Source organism: Amblyomma mixtum, chromosome 2 (genome assembly GCF_055824585.1).
Source record: "Amblyomma mixtum isolate Tamu chromosome 2, ASM5582458v1, whole genome shotgun sequence".
In the NCBI taxonomy this organism is placed as follows: domain Eukaryota; kingdom Metazoa; phylum Arthropoda; class Arachnida; order Ixodida; family Ixodidae; genus Amblyomma; species Amblyomma mixtum.
Genome location: NC_143013.1, coordinates 180,780,582 through 180,802,368, shown reverse-complemented (window position 1 = coordinate 180,802,368; position 21,787 = coordinate 180,780,582).

The following is a 21,787-nucleotide window of genomic DNA, read 5'->3' as shown; positions in this document are numbered from 1 at the left end:
GAACATCCATGAGCTGGTCTGTGTCATAAACGTTTGACCGTTTTCCGTTTTTCTTTGCTACGAATCATCAAGCACACTTCGCGGCAAGTTTTTCTGGCAATGGGGCGCAAGCTACGTAGTGACACACCCAACTCTACCTACGACGCGGATACAATCCCTTCTTGCAGCTGTTAATCTTCTCCTAAAACATGATATACTGTCAATATTCGTTATTTAAGGTACCTAAATCTCTAACACAAATTTCCATTTTCAATGCTAAAAAGTGGAGGAAATAGCAGTTATCTTTCTAAGAATGATTTTTTTAGGCACGTCTTGTTAAAAGAACTCTCAGAAATGGCATCTGCGGAGCCAGCGACGGAGTGAGTCCTCCGCGCAGAAAACACCTCGCCGGGCATCCTTGCGCGTCGCGAGTAAAGAAAAAAAATATTTGTCGGAATGATACAGTTACGAACGCTCCGCCCCTGAAGCCTTGCCTTGACTACCAAGAAAGGCTGCTGCCCAGTATAGTCATCAGAAAGGTAACCAAAATCTCCACAATCAAAAAGAAACTGAGCAAAAATGTCCGCCATATATTGGAGGGTGACTGAAGAGCAGAACATCCCTAACTGGCCACAATGTCTCGAAAGGCTTAAGCGGGATATATTCTGCGGAATATGGAAATGTGGTGTTACTAACTTCTTGTTTGTATGCGAGTGCTTCAAAAAAAAATACCGAGAGTCCGGCACTGAAATGGCCAATAGGAAAAGGCACACACCGATCTCGGTGGTGGTAGCGGAAATTGAAATTTTGTGTTTGGCAAACGAATGAGAATAGTGGCATTCACAGCAAGTCAGAACAAAGCCAGAGAGGACGTATTCATCCGCTACTGCGCAGATACATTGACATCCCTAAAATATATATTACTAAAAAAATTCCCAAGCAAGAGTTCATCATGGCTTTACTTATTCTGTTGTCTCTGCAACCAGAAAAGGCAAGGAGGCGTGAAGCTTGCCTCATATGCTGCAGTGTCTGTGGGGAATTTACGCGCATAACAATGCGCGTAAATTCCGAAGGAAGGAAGGAAGGAAGGAAGGAAGGAAGGAAGGAAGGAAGGAAGGAAGGAAGGAAGGAAGGAAGGAAGGAAGGAAGGAAGGAAGGAAGGAAGGAAGGAAGGAAGGAAGGAAGGAAGGAAGGAAGGAAGGAAGGAAGGAAGGAAGGAAGGAAGGAAGGAAGGAAGGAAGGAAGGAAGGAAGGAAGGAAGGAAGGAAGGAAGGAAGGAAGGAAGGAAGGAAGGAAGGAAGGAAGGAAGGAAGGAAGGAAGGAAGGAAGGAAGGAAGGAAGGAAGGAAGGAAGGAAGGAAGGAAGGAAGGAAGGAAGGAAGGAAGGAAGGAAGGAAGGAAGGAAGGAAGGAAGGAAGGAAGGAAGGAAGGAAGGAAGGAAGGAAGGAAGGAAGGAAGGAAGGAAGGAAGGAAGGAAGGAAGGAAGGAAGGAAGGAAGGAAGGACAAACTTTATTGTACTCTAGTGCTTCTTTCTGTGGTTTTAGGGCATCTTCACAGATGTTCTCTCCTTGGCTGTATCTTTAGGAGTCTTCTCTGTCGACCTCGTGCATTTCTAATCAATGGTCTGCTGCCCTCAGTCCGGGGCTCCGATGGCCACTGGCACCCGTTGAGCTCGCTGTACCAGCCCTTGTTGGTCTTCAAAGCGGTCGCTTGACAGGAGAGTCTCCGATCGCTCCGCACTCGAGTTTCATGTTTTGGTGACCACGTCTCTGTTTTGACAGGCCCATGTGATGTGATATACTGTGGGTTTTTCGTCACGCCAGGGACATTTGTGCTCTTATATTACAGGGAGCATTTTGTTTAGTATGTGTTGATTTGCGCAAGAGCCTGTCAGTAATTGTCTCCACGTGCAGCTCCGTCTCTGCTGATATGCTCAGATTTGTGTGTGTGTGTGGGGGGGGGGGGGTATATCGTATAATTCTGGCTCTATAGTTGTCTAGTATGACCGTGTACTCCTTGGGTGCTGGCGCAAGTTCCACGGTCAGGTCGAATGCTCGGAAAGTAATGTATCCTCATGCTATCCTCTTGGCCTCTGTTCCCTACCACCCATGTGTGTCCCCGTATTCACACAATTTCGTTTCTGGTCTCGTCATTTTCTTCTTGGTTTTTAATTCTGTCGCTCGCTGCGAGGAGTATACAGGTGCGTGACGACCTATCCTATCATTAATGAAATACCGTCATGTCACATGCCCAGAACGGAACATAGATCAATGGTCTTCCCTCACTTTTCCGAACTCGAGCGGGAGATACTGCTACAACAGAGTGACGACCTTCGCAAGACACTACAACAGATGTTTTTAGCATAGCGCCTGCCGCTTTCGCGTACCGTCGCCCTCCACTACGAACGCGCTGATTGGTCACAGCGAGCATGGCGGGCGCGCTGTTGACGGGAATGTGGCGCAATCAGGTGCCACCTTCCGGCGATCCTGCACAAGCCGACAATGCGCACAGGTAAATGGGAAATGAATGGCTTCTTTGCGTCCTTCCTTGAGACCGAAACGAACGCTTGTAGAATTCAATGGATGGCTCAAATCGATTCCGCCAAGTCGTTCTGAGATAAGTTGAGAGCAGCCATAAGTGCTCTACGCTAGGTCATAGACGTGTAGTGAGAGGTGCAGTTCTTCCATGCAAAACAATAGCCAGAGCTTCTGTTGTTTTTGTTTCACTTGCTTTGCAGTGCTTTTACCTAAGACAAACGTGTTGGTTTCGTTGATCTAATATAACTCTAAAAAACGTCACAAAACACATTTTCATTTATCACCATAATTTGCAGTATATTTACTGTTAGTCTATTCATCAAACTCCCACCAAATGATGCATTATCCTGCTAAAAACCGCCACTGTTTGGTGACACCATCAGCTCCATGAATTTGTGTTTGCTAGCGAATTAAGATATTAAAAACCGGAATATGCGCGGTAATACCGATGGTAATATCGTCACTATAAGTCACTCTATGCAACCAGATGAAAAAGAATCGACTGAAATTGTGTTTCACGGCCTCTTTAGCGTGGGAGGTTTGTACCTTGGTTCATATAAATTGCATTTAGGGCGCCGTATGCCACGCATCCCATAATTGCTGCACGACAAAAACTTCATTCGTGCAATGAAATCACTCCTGTCTACAGACGTATCAACATCGAGTGTTTCTTTCTCTAGGTGATCCTGAAAATCCAATATTTCCGCATGTGCGCCGCGCAAGAGCTGGGTGGCCTGTCGTTAATGTTCAGCACAATGCGCATGGCGCGTTGCAGTCCCTGGAGTTACTGCAAAGCCGGATCACAGGACCAAATCTTGAGAAATGTCGGGAGCAGTCAGTAATCAGTCTTTAAGGCTTTAGCGAACGAGATTTTTCTCGAAATACTTTTTGGTTGTTCTGTCGTGTCTGCTGCGGAGACAGAAAAACCAAATCTCCTCTGAACCTACACCTCTTCAAAATTTGTTAACGCACAGACTGCGCAAATGTGAAATCCATGAAAGTTGGCGGTGTTTGATACTACAGTTCTGATCGCGGATAACTGACATTTTAACAGTCTTGATGACATTATGTTAACCTCGCACTCCGCAATTGCTTATAAAAATATGGAGTAATACATGTAACCGCAGAATACGTCACCTGAAAATGACCGCAAATTAATAAAAATTTCGTACAGACGGATGGCAAATTCTGACAGAAGAAGGGGCCATGATTGTATCATAACATATTCTGAAATAGCAAATAGGTTGTTATAACTGTTATATTTAGAATATCTATAAAAAAACTTAAAATATCGTAGTTTTTGTTGATTACTGTGCGCCCTATTCTTTAAGAGAGTTTTCACAAGGTCAAAGTATTTTGCGAAAGCATAAAAAGAAAGGATCTTTTCCTCGCCAACTCCAAAATAGAAACAGCCTTTCCTGACTTGATGCGTCACTCTATTTGATTTAGTAGAAAACACCTACTTCTTAGCTCTATCGCAGTGGCAGTATAAAGACAATTAGCCACCAAGCAATACCTCGTGGCTCTTCTAATATTGCAACCTATTCTTCATAGGGAAATGAGCACAAGAGTATGTGAGCTACCTTGCATAATTAAGACACGAAGAAAAAAAGAGAATCTCTGAATAACGTACCCTTGTAGTAAACCTAAAATGTAAGCAAAACGTATTTATTGCACCACAGTCGAGAATATTTAAAACACGCCACCATGAACTGTTTTTCTCGCGGCTACTGTGGAAGTTAATACTGAAGAAAAATTAAGCACTGTTCAGATTTTGTTCCTCGGATACAAACATATAAGCCAGGTTTCTTGGAATCTCTGATAAATTAGTGCCGATTTAATATAGAGAGAATATCGTTCAAGGATACACGACTCAAATTCTGGGATGCAAACGAAGTTAGCGTCACAGTGTATACGGTCGACTTTTATAAGCTTGAAAGACTGTTCAGGAGTGCAACGAGGGGTAATGCTTCTATTAACTTGCCTAATTATGCGTACGCACGCGCTTCGTGCCTGAAAACTAGCACCTTCTAATACTCTCTTGAGTGTGTCGCGCATTCATCTCCTACATGGCACACAGAGGCCAGTTGCGAAAACTTTGTCTCGCACAGAGGGAGGGAGGGAGGGAGGGAGGGAGGGAGGGAGGGAGGGAGGGACGGATGGAGGGAGGGAGGGAGGGAGGGAGGGAGGGAGGGAGGGAGGGAGGGAGGGAGGGAGGGAGGGAGGGGGTGGAGGACCAGCCTTGTTCGTCTGGAAAATTATCCTGCGATAGAGATTTCTATACACGTTGTGAGACTGAAAGGCTTACCCGTGTGAGGAAGCAAGGATGTTCTGAACCCCTTTTTCGGTAAACACGGGGATCTCCAATTCGACTAGGTGCCTTGTGTAAACACGATAGCTAGCCGGGCGGGTTCGTGATTCGTTACTTAGCAACAGTGCAAAAGACAAACAGTTATGGGAGAGACAGCGCCCGTCCTGTCTTTCTCTCCCTTACGTGCTCGTCTTACGTGTTTTTCCTTTAGAGCACTATTATACAACATGATGCATAATGTAACAGGCAGAAACAGCCCTACCGGCGCCGTCTGTATGCGCAGTTAAAACCCTTTGAACTGCATTGAGCTATGCAATTTTCCTCGAAGCTGCTCTTCAAGGATCTTTCCGTCTTTCTTTTCCTCTCCATTACACTAGACACCATCACGTTTCGGACGAGCACTATGCTCTCGTGTTGCTGTCCCACTTTCTGTAGTTCAGCTGGATAGCCCCAAATTAGTTTGGACGCTGCTTCGAATTTATTCAGTATTTTTGTGATATCGCATAGGGTCCACGAATTTCAAAACGTATTTCTTTGTTTCATGCAGAAAACTCAGCATGTTCATCAGCTTTGCCTACTGCTCTTTCAAATGGGATCAAAGTGCGCGATGAATATTTCGTTTAAGGAACGAAGTATATAATTCGAACAGAGGCGATAAAAGGTTTGTACGCTTTTAGGCCACTGGTAAAGATACTAGTATATCACAGTGATGCAGCATCACCGTAGGCTGTTACAAGATTGCTAAAAATGTCTCAACTTGAACAAATCACCGATTAGTAGTGCCTCGCACAATGCAATGGTTTTAATTACAATCGTTATCTCTATTTCCTTTATCTACCACAGTTTTGAGAGGTGCTTAACTTCTTTGAGCCAACGCCGCGTGCACGTGTGAGCGGCCTATGTCCGCGTTTAATACTGCGGATGCTCGATATAAAATTAGAAAGAAAACTCTTGCGGAGTAATCTAAACGATGGAGATATGGGTATATTTTCTAAGAACATACTAGTTCATTTTTATAGGATCTGTATGGATTTTAGGTTGCTTTTCTTTATTGACATTAGTGGTATGCCCTCTCGTCCATTATACTAAGATTTTTCTTTATGTTGTGATGAAATTACAGGTGAAACAGGCAGTTACAGGTAAAACTTACGAAGAACTTTTCTTCAGTGCATTTTGTTTTAAATTTCAGCCTTTTTTTTGAAACCGCCAACAATCAGCTAGCGATAAAATTGCCCAACGAGTGCTACGGCAAAATTCTAATGTTCGGTGCTACCTGCGTATTTTTTACGGAACCTGAAAGCATGTCAAAACAACCTGATTTTTAATGCCTGTGGTGCAAAAACCCGTTATATTCCATTTTCTTTGGTTCTCAAAGCCTACTTAATGAACAAAAATGCGATTTTACCTCCGTTCAAAGCAGCTTTAATCCCACAAAATCCGTTCCAGTATATTTACGAATGCAGCGAACGCCATTAAGCTAGCGAAGCATCAGAACGTTGTTGACGCTTCTTATTACTGAAATGCGAAAGAAAAAAGATTCATATACAGCAATAAGGGAGTGATTACTCATTAGCATGTAATCACGCGCAGCCACACGGATGGAAAGGGAGGGAGTGCAGCCTTTACGGAGACTTCACACTTGGAGAAAAATTCGTCCTCCCCTGAGGATTGAACCCGCGATTGCCGCTTACACGGGGCAATCTCTTTACCACCTGAGCTAAGCAGGGAAGCTAGCAGCTGGCAGAGCGACTCCGAATCTGAACAGCTCTAACTGGTAACGGTATTAATTCATGGTGTCTTAAGGGGAATCCCCCAAGATAGACTAAGGTTGTAATAATGGAGGGATTACACATTATTCGTATGGTTGAACATGGGTGGACACTATTGAATAACTGCTCCCCTTTTGCAAATTTATTCCCCCTAGGGGGATTCCCGCATAAACATGCATTGGACTAATACCGTACGCGCATTCCGCTGTTGATGGATACGGCCTCGGCCTGCTTTACCTGCTAGCCTTCCTTGCTAGCTGAGGATGTCAAAACACTAACCTAGATATGCGGTGGTTCCGAAATAGATTGCATCACCAGGACCATCTCTTCTTAACTGCAAACTTTCTTTGAAAGCTGTACAGCTTTTCACAGCCATATGCCTTCGCTCTTTTATTACAAATTTACTGCAACTTAGGGAATTCCTTTGAAAAAGCACATTCATTTCTCTATTCGAGGGCGCAACTCTAAATTGTATCCAAACAAAACTGAAGCTTGGAATTCCGAAGAAAGAACGAGTGCGTATATAAATAATAAGCGCACGCCGCATTGATTAGTGGCTGTAATGAATGATATATGCAGGCAGACGTCACGCGATAGACATACAGTTCCCCTATATCGCGCTGGCAGACACACTTTTGCTATAGACGTCATCGCACCTAATGGACGTAAGTCACGCCTTGTAAAACAGAGCGTGAGTGCTATACTATGCATGCTGCACACAGTGTTTACCAAAAAAAGCACTGAATGGAAAATAATCGTCATGAGACCATTAGGGCGAAAGGTCTTCAAGTAGTACGAAGTGCATACAGGGAATCGAAAATGATCATTATGAGGCAACCTAGCATGGCTTACGAATTTATTCCGTAACAAAAACTAAATATCATTGAAAGCACATAGTCCGAATGTTGCTGAGGTTAACGTAGTAGCGCTTGATGCCTGAATGAGAATAAGTATTATGCATTCTGTCCCGACTAGCTTGCCATCGCATGCAAGTAAATAAAAAAATTACGCCACAATCGGTCGTCGATCCGACGAGTATGCTACAGCATAAATCGTCCCCATAAGCAGTGACATTCTGCTGCTGCCGACCTCTGGTCTCTCATCTTTTTCGACTCTTCAGATCTCTCTCTTTCTCTCTCAGCCCGATGCGATCTCCCAGCTCATATCTCGTTTCTCTCGTTTCTCCTCTTTCTGCGCTCTTCGGTTCTTCGGCGCGCCCTCTCGCACGCTGCTTCCGAAGAGCACGACCGCCTTTACTTTCCCTCTTGATCTCATTTTTTCGTTTCGTTTCTTCGGCTATTATTGTGTTTTTCCCCTTTGAATGCATTACGCACACATCACGATTTCTCGCCACAACCCCTCTAATGCTCTCTAATTAAAAAAAAAATTAAATGTTTGTTGAGAGGCGCGTGAGCAGCCACTACTGCATATCTGAAACCAGACGATCATATCGGCCTACACGTCTCAGTAATCAAGAAGTTACAACAGTACGAAACTCAGCTGGGAAGAGCATCCCTCGAACAAGAAGAGAGGCAGCACTTATTAGACTAGTTCGGCAGCCTAATGAAAGAGTAAATAAATGTTACAATATCTAAGGAAAGCAAGGGACCCAAATTTTGGGCAGGAGGAAGCTACCTGCACCTGGATGCATTAAAAGGCAACCTTTAGCCAAGTATATATTCATTGTGCATCCCTAATTTAGCAATCTCAAACACTGTTGAGAACCCAATTAGTTTTTGACACCTAGACTGCACTTTTAAAGGCACAGAATGTCCGGGCCTGCTGTCCCGCAATAATTAGCGGCTTACTTGGTGAAAGGAAAATGAGATAGAAGAATATGCCATACACCAGCGTTCCAGCTAAGCGACACGCCGCAGTTGAAAGGAAGGAGGTGAATGCAGCGGTGAGAGAAACGGTTTCGTAGGTATGCGGCTTGTGAAAAAGGTCACCAATTTTTTTTTAATATACTTCTTTCGAAAAGAGTGTCATAAAGTGCGGTTGCAATTTCTTAAAATCTCTTGCTTTACATGTGCACGTTATGAGCAGTCATGAGCCGCTCATTCACGATTAGACGTTCAAATGTTCTGCTCGCTTCTTTTGGAACGTAAAGGTTTTATACCTAAAGTATTTTTTCGGGGGGTCAACCCAACACAAGATTTTGGGATGTTTTTATGCTTTCGGTGTTTGTGGATTTGTGCCAAGTGAAAGGAACAAAAAGAAATCTAATAAATATACATGAATGGGATTCGAACCCGCTGCGGCGCGAACACAACAGCTTTGCAGGCGACTGCGCGAGAGCAATTGGATATTGCCGCAATTTTTTTTCCGATATGGGATTCACTATAGGAGGTTATGCATGTACAGAAGGGGCTATATACAGATTATTTGGTTTGGTTTGGTTTATGGGGTTTAACGTCCCAAAGCGACTAAGGCTATGAGAGACGCCGTAGTGGAGGGCTCCGGAAATTTCGACCACCTGGGGTTCTTTAACGTGCACTGACATCGCACAGTACACGGGCCTCTAGAATTTCTCCTCCAAAGAAATTCTAGCCGCCGCGGCCGGGATCGAACCCGCGTCTTTTGGGCCAGCAGCCGAGCACCATTACCGCTCAGCCACCGCGGCGGCACAGATTATTTACAGATACCTTAGCTAGTGGCTGCACTGCATCAGGTTGACTGAAGACAACACAACGTAAAGGGCGGCAAAGATAGACACCGAATCAACAGCGGAAAACAGTGCGTAGAAAGTCTCTTTCATCATAGATGTCCCTGAGCTGGAGAGTCATTCGGCTAAATGACTTCTGGTTTGAAAGAAGAGGTTCAGCATTGCGGTATAAAATGCGCGTTTTATCAAGCTATAAAGTCCAATGAGAAAAAAGCATGTAATAGGTTTCGCAAACAGGTTGAGTGGCCACAAGGTTTAAGTACCCTGTAGGAATTTAAAACGAAGTTCTTCTTTAGTGTCCTTTGTTAGCACATCCAAAAACAAAATCGCATCCTTGCAGTTTATAAAACAGTGTGCTCAATTGGTTCAGGTACTTTGCAGAGACGACATTTAACAGAAGGCACAGAAATGTTCTTCCTATGGAGAGAAGTTCTAACTGGGAGTGCTTAGGTGTGTAATTTATAGAAAAACGTTTTAATGCATGGAGGAAGCGACATCTTGCACACGTGCTTTAACACATCATGACCCATGAAGGCAAAGTACGCAGAGTGATACAATGGCGGCGGAAAGAGCATCGTTTTCAAATCTCTGCACAGACCCTTGCGCGAAATAGAAAATAATACTCGTTAGAGAATCGAACGGTCAGAAACCTCAGAGATGCGCGAACTTCTTGCATAAAGCCTAATAAAGACGGGGTGCTCAGTAAAATTTGAAGAAATCACTAAGTTTAGAAAGAGGGCCATGAAATTAAACTGCAAGAATGTACAAATAATTGTTTCGGAATAGTCGCGAAAAATAAAGAAATGGGTAACAAACTGCGTCAAATACAGGTCAACGAAGCCCAATCCTCCTGCGCGAACAGGCCTGAAAAAATTATCACGCCGCATCGGCTCGAAAGTAGATCCACAAATAAAAGTCACAAATAATCGATGGAAACTTTGGATGTAATGTTTAGCGCAGTGAAAGACCTGGAGTACCTAATAGATTTTTGTTGCCAGAAAGATGTTGCACGCCTGAACGCGATCAACAATCGAAAGGCGATGTGGGACAACGCTCTGAGCGTGCCGCTCCACGGCCGGAACTCGCTCCTTCCAGTAATGTCCACATGACTTAAAAGCATGCAGTGCAATGCCCGGATATCTGGGGGCACACAGGATATTTCTGTTTCGGCATAACGGAGCAGCGTTGAGCCCCAAGAACCAATCCACAGGCTCAAACTTTCAGAGAAATTCATCTGAGCGTTAGAAATGATACCAACTCGATCTACTGTAGTCACAGTTGCGTCAATGCCGCCTTTGTCGAAGCAGGAAAAAGGAACGCCGTCGGCTTATGTAAACACTTTGACTTCATTGCGCAAATCAGTGAATCCATGAATATTGCAGTTACACATTACACAATGGTCGCAGCCGAACGCGCCTCGTGTTAAACTTCAACATACACACGCGCTGTGCAGTGCACATCCTGTCCTAATGTGGCGGTAGCGACAGAGAGATGTGCGCTTCATGCATGCGTTGCCGTGGACAAGGTTGTGGCAGAAACAAGGCACTGGATCAATACGCGTTGGTGTTGGCTACATTACTGCAGAAACGAGGCACTACAGCATAGGCCCCCGGCGTATATTGAGTATAATGGCACCCACGATGAAAAAGTTGAACACGCGCATAACAGGGCTCCCTGGGTCAGTGAAAACCTCAATTCCGCTTTCAGGTTCATGGCGGTAGCGTTCATCTGCAAAACATTCTGCTTTGGAGAATATTTTGTGCTTAGCAAGGCTCAACTGCAAAAGATTTTTACCACGTCCTTCAAGGACCTCCATCGAGAGTTGTTCAGCACTGAAGCGCAATTACCGCGCAATCCATCTGCAAAATCAACGAGCACCATTTAGGCTTCCCTCGTGGGACAATTTTTTCTCAGAATAAAGAAACACGTTTACTCAGGCGGGTATACCGCTCTTCATGTCGAGTACAACAGTGGTTTTATTTCTGATAACGCAGAAAGTTTCTTGTACATAAACATTGAAACGATAGTATTAATGTGAAAAGCAGTATTGAGTTTTCCAGGCCATCAGCGCTGCTTTAAAATATTTTTCTCAAGGCTATCAACAGCGGCCGTAATGAGCACACGCCCACCGAAGAATGACATTTTGAACGCACAAACGTGGCAACCACCGCACCGGTAACTACAGTTAATATTACCATGCATGACCCACTGTATGTATACAGCAAGTCACAAGATGTTTTCTTCGCTGATGAGGCATAAGTAGTAACATGCAAGAATGAACTTTGAAAACGGAGCGACATTTGAATTGTTCTTCTCTCAACTATTGCTTGACACCGCTGCTAAGCGGCGATTTTTAAGTAGCACAGTATTAGCATTTCTCCTCGTTACACCAGCGATGGGGTCTCGCAAGGTGCTACTGTACGCAGAAACCACGTGACGAAAACTCGAAATTAAGCAAGCAGCTCAGCTGAGTTCTAAATAAAGAATAACAATACTACTCGGTGAAAAACTGGCTGCACGGACGTAGTGACGCCTGTGGAACTCACTCAACAAAAAATCAAACATCACTATGGGCCGCTGAAAGGTATTTCTTTTGCAGGACAGAGAGTTTTGCATTTGTAACGACGATAACGCAGTTTATCTTGTTAGCGAAAAGCAGAAAACGATAAGACGTAACAAAACAACAAAAGCACTTGCCAGCGACATCGTACGCTGTGAAGTAAACGGTAAATGACGTAGAACCTGAGCGTGGACGTGAGCCGTGGCCGGACACGCTTGGATTGGTGGCAAGCCGCATACACCTCTGGATCCGCACTGCCTCCAGAGGAAAACGGTGGTGCGAGGCGTTCGCGAACCCTATCCTAACGGAGGCGCTACGCATAGTGATGTGTAGGTTTCCAGGCGTGTTGGGTACATGAGCAGAACTCTAGCGCTAAGAAGGCAGCAGGGTTATCAGGATGTAGAGGTGGCGGAGTCTAAATGAAGTACTGCGGGTCTTAGATTTGAAGAGAAAAAGAATGCGGGGCTGTAGTGACGTTCTGGTACTGGTCTTGTTCACCGTTGTGCAGACGATTATGCTTGACCGGCTACAATACGAAAGACAAAAATCACACAAAGGAACGATTATACTAGTGTGGGTAAAGTATGCCACCGTAATTCTGCCGGCGATACAAAGCGCAAGAGTTGTTATTAGGCTAGTTGATTTGTTTGTTGCAATACCATGAAAATTTGAGCAAAAGATTGGTTTATTGGGGTTCAACGTCCCAAAGGCACTAATGTTATGAGGGACGCCGTAGTGAAGGGATCCTGAAATTTCGACCACCTGGGTTTCTTTAACGTGCACTGACATCGCACAGCGCACAGGAAATTCATCCCCCGCGGCCGGGATAGAATAAGCAAAAGAAGTACGATACACAGAAAGGCACGACTAAATGATGAGCGTAACTGAGGGATGACTTATTCAGAGGCTGCCGCCTCCAAAATTACAAGTCGGCGCACAAGGGAAACAAAATGCCACAACAAGCTTTGAAAAACGTTCAACCATTCTGCTACCAGGCAAAAAAAGAATTAAAAAACACTAACAACACACTCTGTGCCGCCGCGGTGGCTCAGTGGCTATGGTGCTCGGCTGCTGACCCTAAAGACGCGGGTTCGATCCCGGCCACGGCGGCTAGAATTTCTTTGGAGGAGAAATTCTAGAGGCCCGTGTACTGTGCGATGTCAGTGCACGTTAAAGAACCCCAGGTGGTCGAAATTTCCGGAGCCCTTCACTACGGCGTCTCTCAAAGCCTTAGTCGCTTTGGGACGTTAAACCCCACAAAACCAAAACCAAACACACTCTGTTATATCATTATTGCGTCAGTGAAAAAGCTGTGCGCATTCTTCAGTAGATAGGTTTCCGTGTATCCATAACATAGGGCAAACGGGCCCTATATTAATAGAAGACTAAAAGAACACACACACACACACACACGTCTAAACAGATCCTCACCCTGGCGACCTGGCTACCCATCGTAATCATCGCAAAAAGTGGAAGTTTTGCTACAGTGAGACCATTTTCATAACTCATGCAAACACTAAAATTGAAAAAGAACTGATTGAAGCACGAGATAAGGTTGGCCAGGAAAGAAAGCTGTCTAAGTAGTGCAGCAGTTGATCCAAATTTGGATGGCTTGGGTTATCTCAGTCATCACCGGAGAAGAATGCAGTGTTGGTTCTTTTCTTTTACATTTTTTTTTGTTTGCGATCCTGTTACACCCCATCTCACATCATCGTATGGGCATAAATGAGCACTTTTTCTAGCAGTAAAAATATTTCCAGTGCGCATTTCACCTCTACAATTGTTACTTCAATGCTTATGATCTTTCTTCTTGAAAGCAGTTTAGCGGGATTCAATGCAGTATGAGCCACCGACTTGCCCCACATTTTGTTTTTTAGCGCTGTTCACACCATCACAAGCAGTTAAATCACCTTCCTGACAGCTCTCGCCCGCGGGAAGCGTAGACTGAAAGGTGTCGTGGTCACTTTTATGAGGCTTGTGTCACGTTATGTGCGCTAAATCTTATCCGGGAGGCGGTAATGGGACATCAGCGCCCTGCCATACGTAGAAAGGTCGAGAAATAAACAAAACTATAATCGTCGGAAACAGCCGGTGGGGTAGGAACGAGGGCAAAATGCACCTGGACACTGACCGAGACCAGTATAACAGAATATAACGCTAGCCACAATTTCTTTTGGCCTGATTGATTGCTGAAAATACAAAGAATAAAAAACTCAAGAAAATTACTAAATGCTTTTGGTCACGCATGTCCTTCATGCGTGACCAAGAAGCGGCAGCGCACGGGCGTCGCCGCTGCAGAAATCAGTCGCACTTAAATTTTACGGCGGGGAAAATGTATTCACGGTAAAATGGTAACAATATCGGATATTTTATGAGAAGCGGCGGCCCACTCCAAAGCCCTTTGCGCTGTGACATGAATGTGCAAGTTGATCAGGCCCAATATCACCGAAGCAGGCGCAGCGCTACCTGTTCGCAGTCGCTGTGCGCCTGCAAAAATTCCCGGGGCTGCAAATAAGTGTGGTGCTGGCACGGTTGCACTAGAGTCTGGTTTTTCATCAGCGGGCAAACGTTGTAATAACGTTTGCATGCTTTATGGCGAAAGTGCCTACCGCCCAAAAATTCTACAGCGCCGAGGCTGTATTAATGTAATGACGAAGCCTCTTTTAGTAGCATTTACCGGAAGAGTTTACACGGAGCGACTCGTCGTGTATCGGAGGCACATATCTTTTACCTTGTAGTTCTACATGAAAAGGGTCACGCGAGAAAGATTAAAAGCACGCGACTGAAGCTGCTCTTCGGCAACTCTACTTACTGCAAATCATCGGCTACCAAGTTGAGGGAAGCAGCACTTACTCAAGGGCGGCCCTTACACGCGTATATACGATATTTTGGGCTCAGTAATGCGAATGCCTTTAAGGGACAAAAAAACATTCAGGCGTTCTAGGGTGCCTATAATTTTGTTCTATTTACGGTTCGTTTTCCACAACCTTTTCTCTTTTGAGATGGTAATGAGATGCTAAACACCATTCTTGTTAAGGGCGTTTCTTCTCTTCACAGAACGACAGAAGACGTGGTGAAAATTGGTAATTTATGAAGATTGGCTCCAGCTGATCTGTAAAAGCGGCGTCTTTAAAGGCGTAAATTTCGATCGTAAAACTTCTAACTTTTCTTTTGCTGGTTGACTGGGTATCCTTGCATTCATTTTGAGTCATTTGTTTTCACTTTTCTGACTTTAAGGCTTTCTTTCTCATATTATGACCAATTAGTCTCATACGGCAAGATTAATAAATTTTAGCTAAATCAAGTTCCAGTCAGCTACATTTTGGATGAAAGGACGAATGCCAACCTTACTTTCTAAAAAAACTGTCCTCTTAATGCAGGAAGGAAAATATTGGCCCGTATAATGTGATAGACCATGTAGCCGTGGGCACTTTTGTGAAAAACGAAAAGAAACAAAAAATATACGCTTCTCCTGAACTCCTAGTAGTAGTGCTACGATGGCCATTTTGAGATGAGTCTAAAATTATATCAGTATTAAAAGTATTGTAGTAAGTATCAGTATTGCTCTCAATCAAGTAAAGTAAGTATCAGTATTGCTCGAAGGATGCGAGCCACGCGTCCGAAATTATTTATTTATGAAAAAAACACAAATATTCATGATTTCAGCGGTTACTCGCTGGATCGATTAACGGCCCTCATGTTTCTTGCTACGTCAACCCCATAGTACCACGTGAACATAGCGACAGAGGAAAGGTCAAAATATTTTTTGTACAGCTTCGTAGCAGCTGATAGCCATTCGGAACGCTACCTTTCTTGGACTGTTTACCATGTCCAGGTCCCGACAAAAGATATGAGATAAAGAAGAGAAAATTTTCCACCCAAAGAATGTTCCCCCTGTTGATATTGCTGTCGTATTTTATCTATAGAAGCCTCAGTTCCAATCGTAACAGCTGCTGCCGCACAAAGGACAACATCTCTCTTTTCTAGGGGACCAGAGACCAAAAGATAAATGAGAAAGACACAGCCAAACAAGGGAAGATGAAACAATTTATGAACACCCGATCGTCAGAGAAGATAGAAAATTCTCACCATGCTCTCTTATTGCGGAGCAGCATAGCGCTTCTATTTTTGGCAATTTGTTTCCGACGTGTTTGAATTGCGTGGGGAGGGTGGGGGCTGAGATCACTTGAACTCTCTGAAAAACAACATGTAAAAGCGAAAGCAAAGGGAAACTCTTGAAGCGCCTTTGTTTTGTGCCGTGTCCACTGCCAACACCAGCAAGCGATTGAGAGCTGCCGTGTATGGGGCCGTTTTTTCCCTGCCCCTATTCACAGAAATGCGGTGCACATCAACGTCGCCTGCAAGGCAGAACAAAGGGAGTGTTGTTGGTGGTGAGTGAGAAACTCGGAAGGAGCAGCAAGATTGGCAACCGGCGGAAAAGCCCGATCAACTTCGAGCATTGTTTTGTTTCTTCCGCAATGTGTGTTTTGTTTTCCCCCTTCAATATGATTTTACCATAATGCCTTCGCGCTAGAGGGACTTACGGCTGTTGCAGTGAATGCTAGCGTCGTTATAAGCAAAAAAAAGGCAACTAAGTAAATACAGAAGAAAAAACGTATTAAATAAGAGAATGAGTCAAAGCAGTTGCACCGAGCGAAACTAGGGTCGTTGGCACCTGAAACGAACTAAGACATTGCCTGAGATTTCAGAAAAGTCGCTCTTTCTTTTTACTTATTCCTGCTTTGTGGTAGCTTTCATTCCTTTTATTATGCTCCGTTGATGAGGTTGTCATTCAGCTTGGCTCTGTGGGCGGCTAGCTAGTCTAGCTGTCAACTTTCCTCTATTGCCTGTGGGAAATAATTTCCTGGAATCATTCAGCCTAAAGGTCCCTTATTTGTGGGCCACACGAACGCCGCATCACTGATTTCTGCAATTAGGCGACATGGTTTTCTTTTGGTAACCTTAAGATGCGTTTAGTTCTTCGTTGCGTCACTCTTCTAGCTGCTCTACTTATCGTTTTTCTCGTCTATATTCCTACACAACGCAAAACGAACTTTGGTCCTGGCAGATCCACAGTGCACTAGCCAGCCTTTCTAGAGACGAGAAATAGTCATTTTGTTGAAACGCTTGCTAGTGGGCTGATGCGTCCCCTCAACCCTGAAAGCCACAAGGAAACGGAAAAAAAATTTAAGTCATTATTAATATTCACTGTGTGCCGCATAAATTGACGATAGTAGCTGAATAGTGTATGTCAGCGTCATCTCCACTTCCGCTATGCTGTCCAACATCTTCCCGATAAAGACGAAACAGAAGCGAAAGGGATGCTCCGTAAAACACCGAATTACGTCAGCTGCAGTAGAGCCATAGAGTGCAAGATGGAGCACATCGGCTGCAAGGCCCGGTGATACAACGAGCGAGCAAGGCAGCACGCCTTAGCAGTATAGAACGGGTAAGGAAGAAACCTAACACACCACCATGCGGTGGGGTCACGATACTTTCTAACAGCACTTGAAATAGAGCTTCTGAAAAGTGTGAGTGACAATGGGGAGCGGAAAATTACAGTGACTTTTTTCATATAAAAGACAGGCCACACATGCGTCAGCGCCTCATGCGAAGAATTGGAAGGCGAAAATTTGAATTTTCGGAAAGGCACCTGTGACGTCACTATTCAGACAAAAAGAAAAAAAACGATTGCTAAGCGACTGGTATAAACGATGGTGAGTCATCACAATTTCTATAAGCTGCAAATCAGCGCCTGTACCGTCTGCTCATTGTTTTTTGTCGTTCGTGGGTCGCATTGTTGCTCTGCGGGCTCGGAAAAGAATTCTTCAAATACAGGGAAGAAACGTAGCGCAAAAAAAGAGAACGGCTGAGAAAGACGGATACACACAGAGCTAACTTCCAACAATGATTTACTGTACACAGGAAGGGCAGTTTTATATATACCATCGTATCAGAATTGCACCAACAGTACATTGATTAGCTTGGCTCATGGGGGTATAACGTCTCAAAGTGACTCAGGCCATAAGGTTTTTTTGGTTTTATTGCCGTTTAATGTCCCAAAGCAACTCAGGTCAGGCTATGAGAGATGCCGTAGTGAAGGGCTCCGGAAATTTCTAGCGCCTGGGGTTCTTTAACGTCCACTGACATTGCGCAGCACACGGGCCTCTAGAATTTCGCCTTCACCGAAATTCAACCGGCGCGGCCACGATCGAATTCGCGTCTTTCTGATCAGCAGCCATGCGCCATAACCATTGGGGCGGCCAATCAGTACGTTGAGCTAGCAAAGCATGTCACCCAGATACGCGAACTCCTTGGAAACAACGTCACAGAAGAGCTACTGACACAGTAACTATCCAAAGCTGAAGTCCATTCAGCCTCAATTATTTCGCATGCTAGCTGGTTTTTGTGGATTTTTGAAACTGCATATTTTTTGAGAAGGGGTTTGCATTGACAAACACAGAAGTGGGCTGACAGACATTTGCTACAGAAGTTCTCTACGTCATATCCATACTTCCGAAGTCTATCATTCCGACACTGTTGCATAATGAATGTGCAAGTAGCCCTTCTGACGCGCTGTTTCCAACTGAGGTTGCGTATCTGGGTGATATGCTTTGGTAGTTCAGTGTACTGAAGGTGCAACTGTGATCCGATGATATAAAACCACCCTTCCTCTGTGCAATAAATCACTATGTGTAGTTAGCGCTCTGTTCGTCCGTCTTTTTCAGTTATTGCCTTTTCTGACGCCACATTTTATCCCAAAATCAAGAACCTACGAGCCCAAGCATATACTCTTCTTCAAATATGTTTGCTGGCTGCTCTGTACGCTTGAAGAAATAAAAAAAAATACAGAAACCAGCTGTGATGTCTAGTGCTACGTTCAGTGTGTTCTGAGGTTATTTAATACTGTTATATATTATCAACTGGCTCACAGCATTCCTAGTTTCAACTTATAGCAGCTCTCTGTATGCTTACACAATGACTTGTAAGTCTGTCTGACGCTAACATTTGATCTGGGTGTGTAGTAATTTTTCCACACTTATTCGAAAGTAAGAAGCTAAGTTTGCGGGCAAAGCCGCAGCGCGGGAAAACAATACAATGCATTAGAGGAGAAAGTGACATTGTGTTCATTTATGCGTGTTGCCGTTTCTTTTTTTATAATTTTGGTTGAACGCCAAATGAACGCACAGCTGCACAAAATGAGTTCATTCGAGCTTCTGAAACTTGACAAGAAAAGCAACATATCAGGAAAAAAACAGCTCACATATTATACTTCGGAGCAATAGCGCAAACAGTACCAGGGACCAAGAACGAGTAGACACACACAGCTCTATTCGTGTGTGTCTACTCGTTCTTGGTCCTTTGTCCTGTTTGCGCTATTGCTCCGAAGTATGAACCAACAAGCCCGAATTTCAACGTTGTTATCACATATTATATATTCTAGATATTGTGTATGGATCCACCATGTAATGCCGTGCACTATTGTTATTGTAAGAACAGCAGCTTTGCGACTTCCGTTGTCGTAGGTAACTGAAAATTACACTAAGCTTTTTTTTACTGCAAAAAAATATATCTACTCAGTTAAGCAATCAGGCAAGGAGTTTACAAAATAGGAATGCTATTCAGAGACCGTACAGATTTTAGTAGAATTTAAAGCATTCAAATTGCAGAATACGATCTTAAACACTTGCGCTTGCGCGTCTGCAGCACACTAATCTGCCCTAAGCCAGGCGGGCGCGTCAAGTCTCGGAACAGGAACGGGAAGCTGTCATAATCAGCTGGGGAAAGAACAAAAAAGGCAGTGTGCTAATTTTAAACTGTGCATCTTATACCACTAGGAAAAAACGCCTTTGTATCGGCGGCGGTGTTCTTAGTTTTTCGAGCTTAAAAGAACAGGATGATGATGAATGAGACTTCAAATCTGTCTTTTCCTACAGAATGCTTTTACATGATAGTCCTTTCCGCACATGTATTTTCTTTGAGGACAAGCTTAACTGTAAGAAGCCCATAGCCACAAGACAACATGCAACCCCCTGACTAGGCTAGTGGGAAAGAAACAGGCGGGCGGACTATTTTTGTCAAAGCCATATTTTTAAAAACCTTACCAGCAGAATTCGAAATAAGACAACAAAGAAAGACAAGACTGCTTACGAAATTGTTTGCTGCCTGTGGAAAACCGGTTTCCCTCTCCGTCCCTCTAAGCTGACCATCACGTAGCGGGCGGTGGCGCAAAGTTATCAACCTAGAGGGGGCTATTAGCTCTCTCGTGGGGGAAGCAGAGGTAGCTACTGTAACACCATTACGACGAATACATGAATTTCAGGCGAAGCATTGTAGACGTTCTTCTGTATCCGGGCACCGAAGCGAGTGTTAGTGACCGTCACGTGTCACGGATGCCGCAGAGCGTTACAGGTCATGATCTCGGTTGAAGTCGGCATCCGTTCTTCCCACGGAAAATCAGGTGGCCCCACTGCGACGGTAGGAAGGTGGCAGTGAAATTAATTCAAATAAATTAAATGCAAAAACCACCTGCCTACTGTGGCACTGCGCACCAGTTCATTAGTAGAGGGACTCACATACTCCAGAACAACTCTACAAAATTGGGCCTTATGGACCTCAAGAAGACTACCTGGGTCTTACAATCCCTACCGGTGGGTTTTCAAACAAAGTCATACAACAGTGGCGCATCACTTAACCCGTACGCCACTCCGCCAGTACTCTTATCAGGATCTCCCGCCATCTATGAATCAATGAAAGAGAACCTGTCAGATATCTTTAATCCTATCCTATTGTACTCTTAATGATACGTTAAGCACCATGGAAATTTTATAATAACAAACCTCAGCGCGTGTGGTGCCTTCTCTTGCTTGTACAGTACAGTTTGCGCGCTTTGTTCCCCATGAATATTTATTTATTTATTTATTTATTACAGTACCCACAGCGCCGTGAGGCATTACAGTGGGGCATTACAATATTCTCCAACTAGCCCAAACTTTCCCCATACCACAGCTCCCATACCATCGCAAACTACTGCCCCCATACCGTAGCATGGGTGCGACTGCGGTTAGCGGGCCATGACGCCACATTCGTTGAGCAAAGCTGAAGTCCGAACCGATATCCCCACATATCACAGCTGGAACAGCAGGCAGTACGCTCATTAACACTGGTTTTAGGTTTGCTGCCTTGGCCGCGATCAGGCATTTTACAAGCAAACGGAAACGAATAAATGCATGCCTGCGCTAAGAATCGATATGATGAAGACGAAAGGCAATGTGGTCCTAGTTCATGGTGCATTTAAAGAATTCTTCCGAAGCTTGACACTGATTTAACGTAGCTCGCCTTAGTTTTTTTTTTCTCTCAGACCTCTTATGAAACGTGACGTTGACTTGCGCTCCCAAAACTGCTATTGCGTGCACGCAATCGTTGATAACACTTAAACAGAGAGCGACAGGCTGTTTATTAAAGTAGAGATTTTAGCCAGCGTGTGAAAAACGCGCCAATTAATAATGATAAAATGCACTTCCATCGCTTGGTTTACTGTTTTTTAGTGTATCACTGCGAAAATAAACCACACATATAAGCAACAGTGTTGAGTTAAAGCCCAGTTACCACGGTAAGGTTTTTGCCAAAAGATATTTGCGATATTTTCACATGTTTAATGTTATGCACTACTGACACCCCAAATTTAATGTGTGAGAAAGAAAACAAGGAAATAACTTCTTGCAGTTCGACAAAAAAAAATTTACTGAAATTAGAAGCGCTTTCCAGAATTTACGAAATAAACTTGTGTTCCTCTGTTATTATTCTTTTATTTTTTTTTGTGGTGTCTGTAGCGCCCTTAAAATGAAGGCGTTAAGGTTGAGGAAGGTTTAAAAAATGCCGCACAAGTGCAAGGCTAGTACACGAACCCCAACGCTATGAGAGAAAATAATAAAAACATAAAGAACATTCACAAGTTATTCTCAA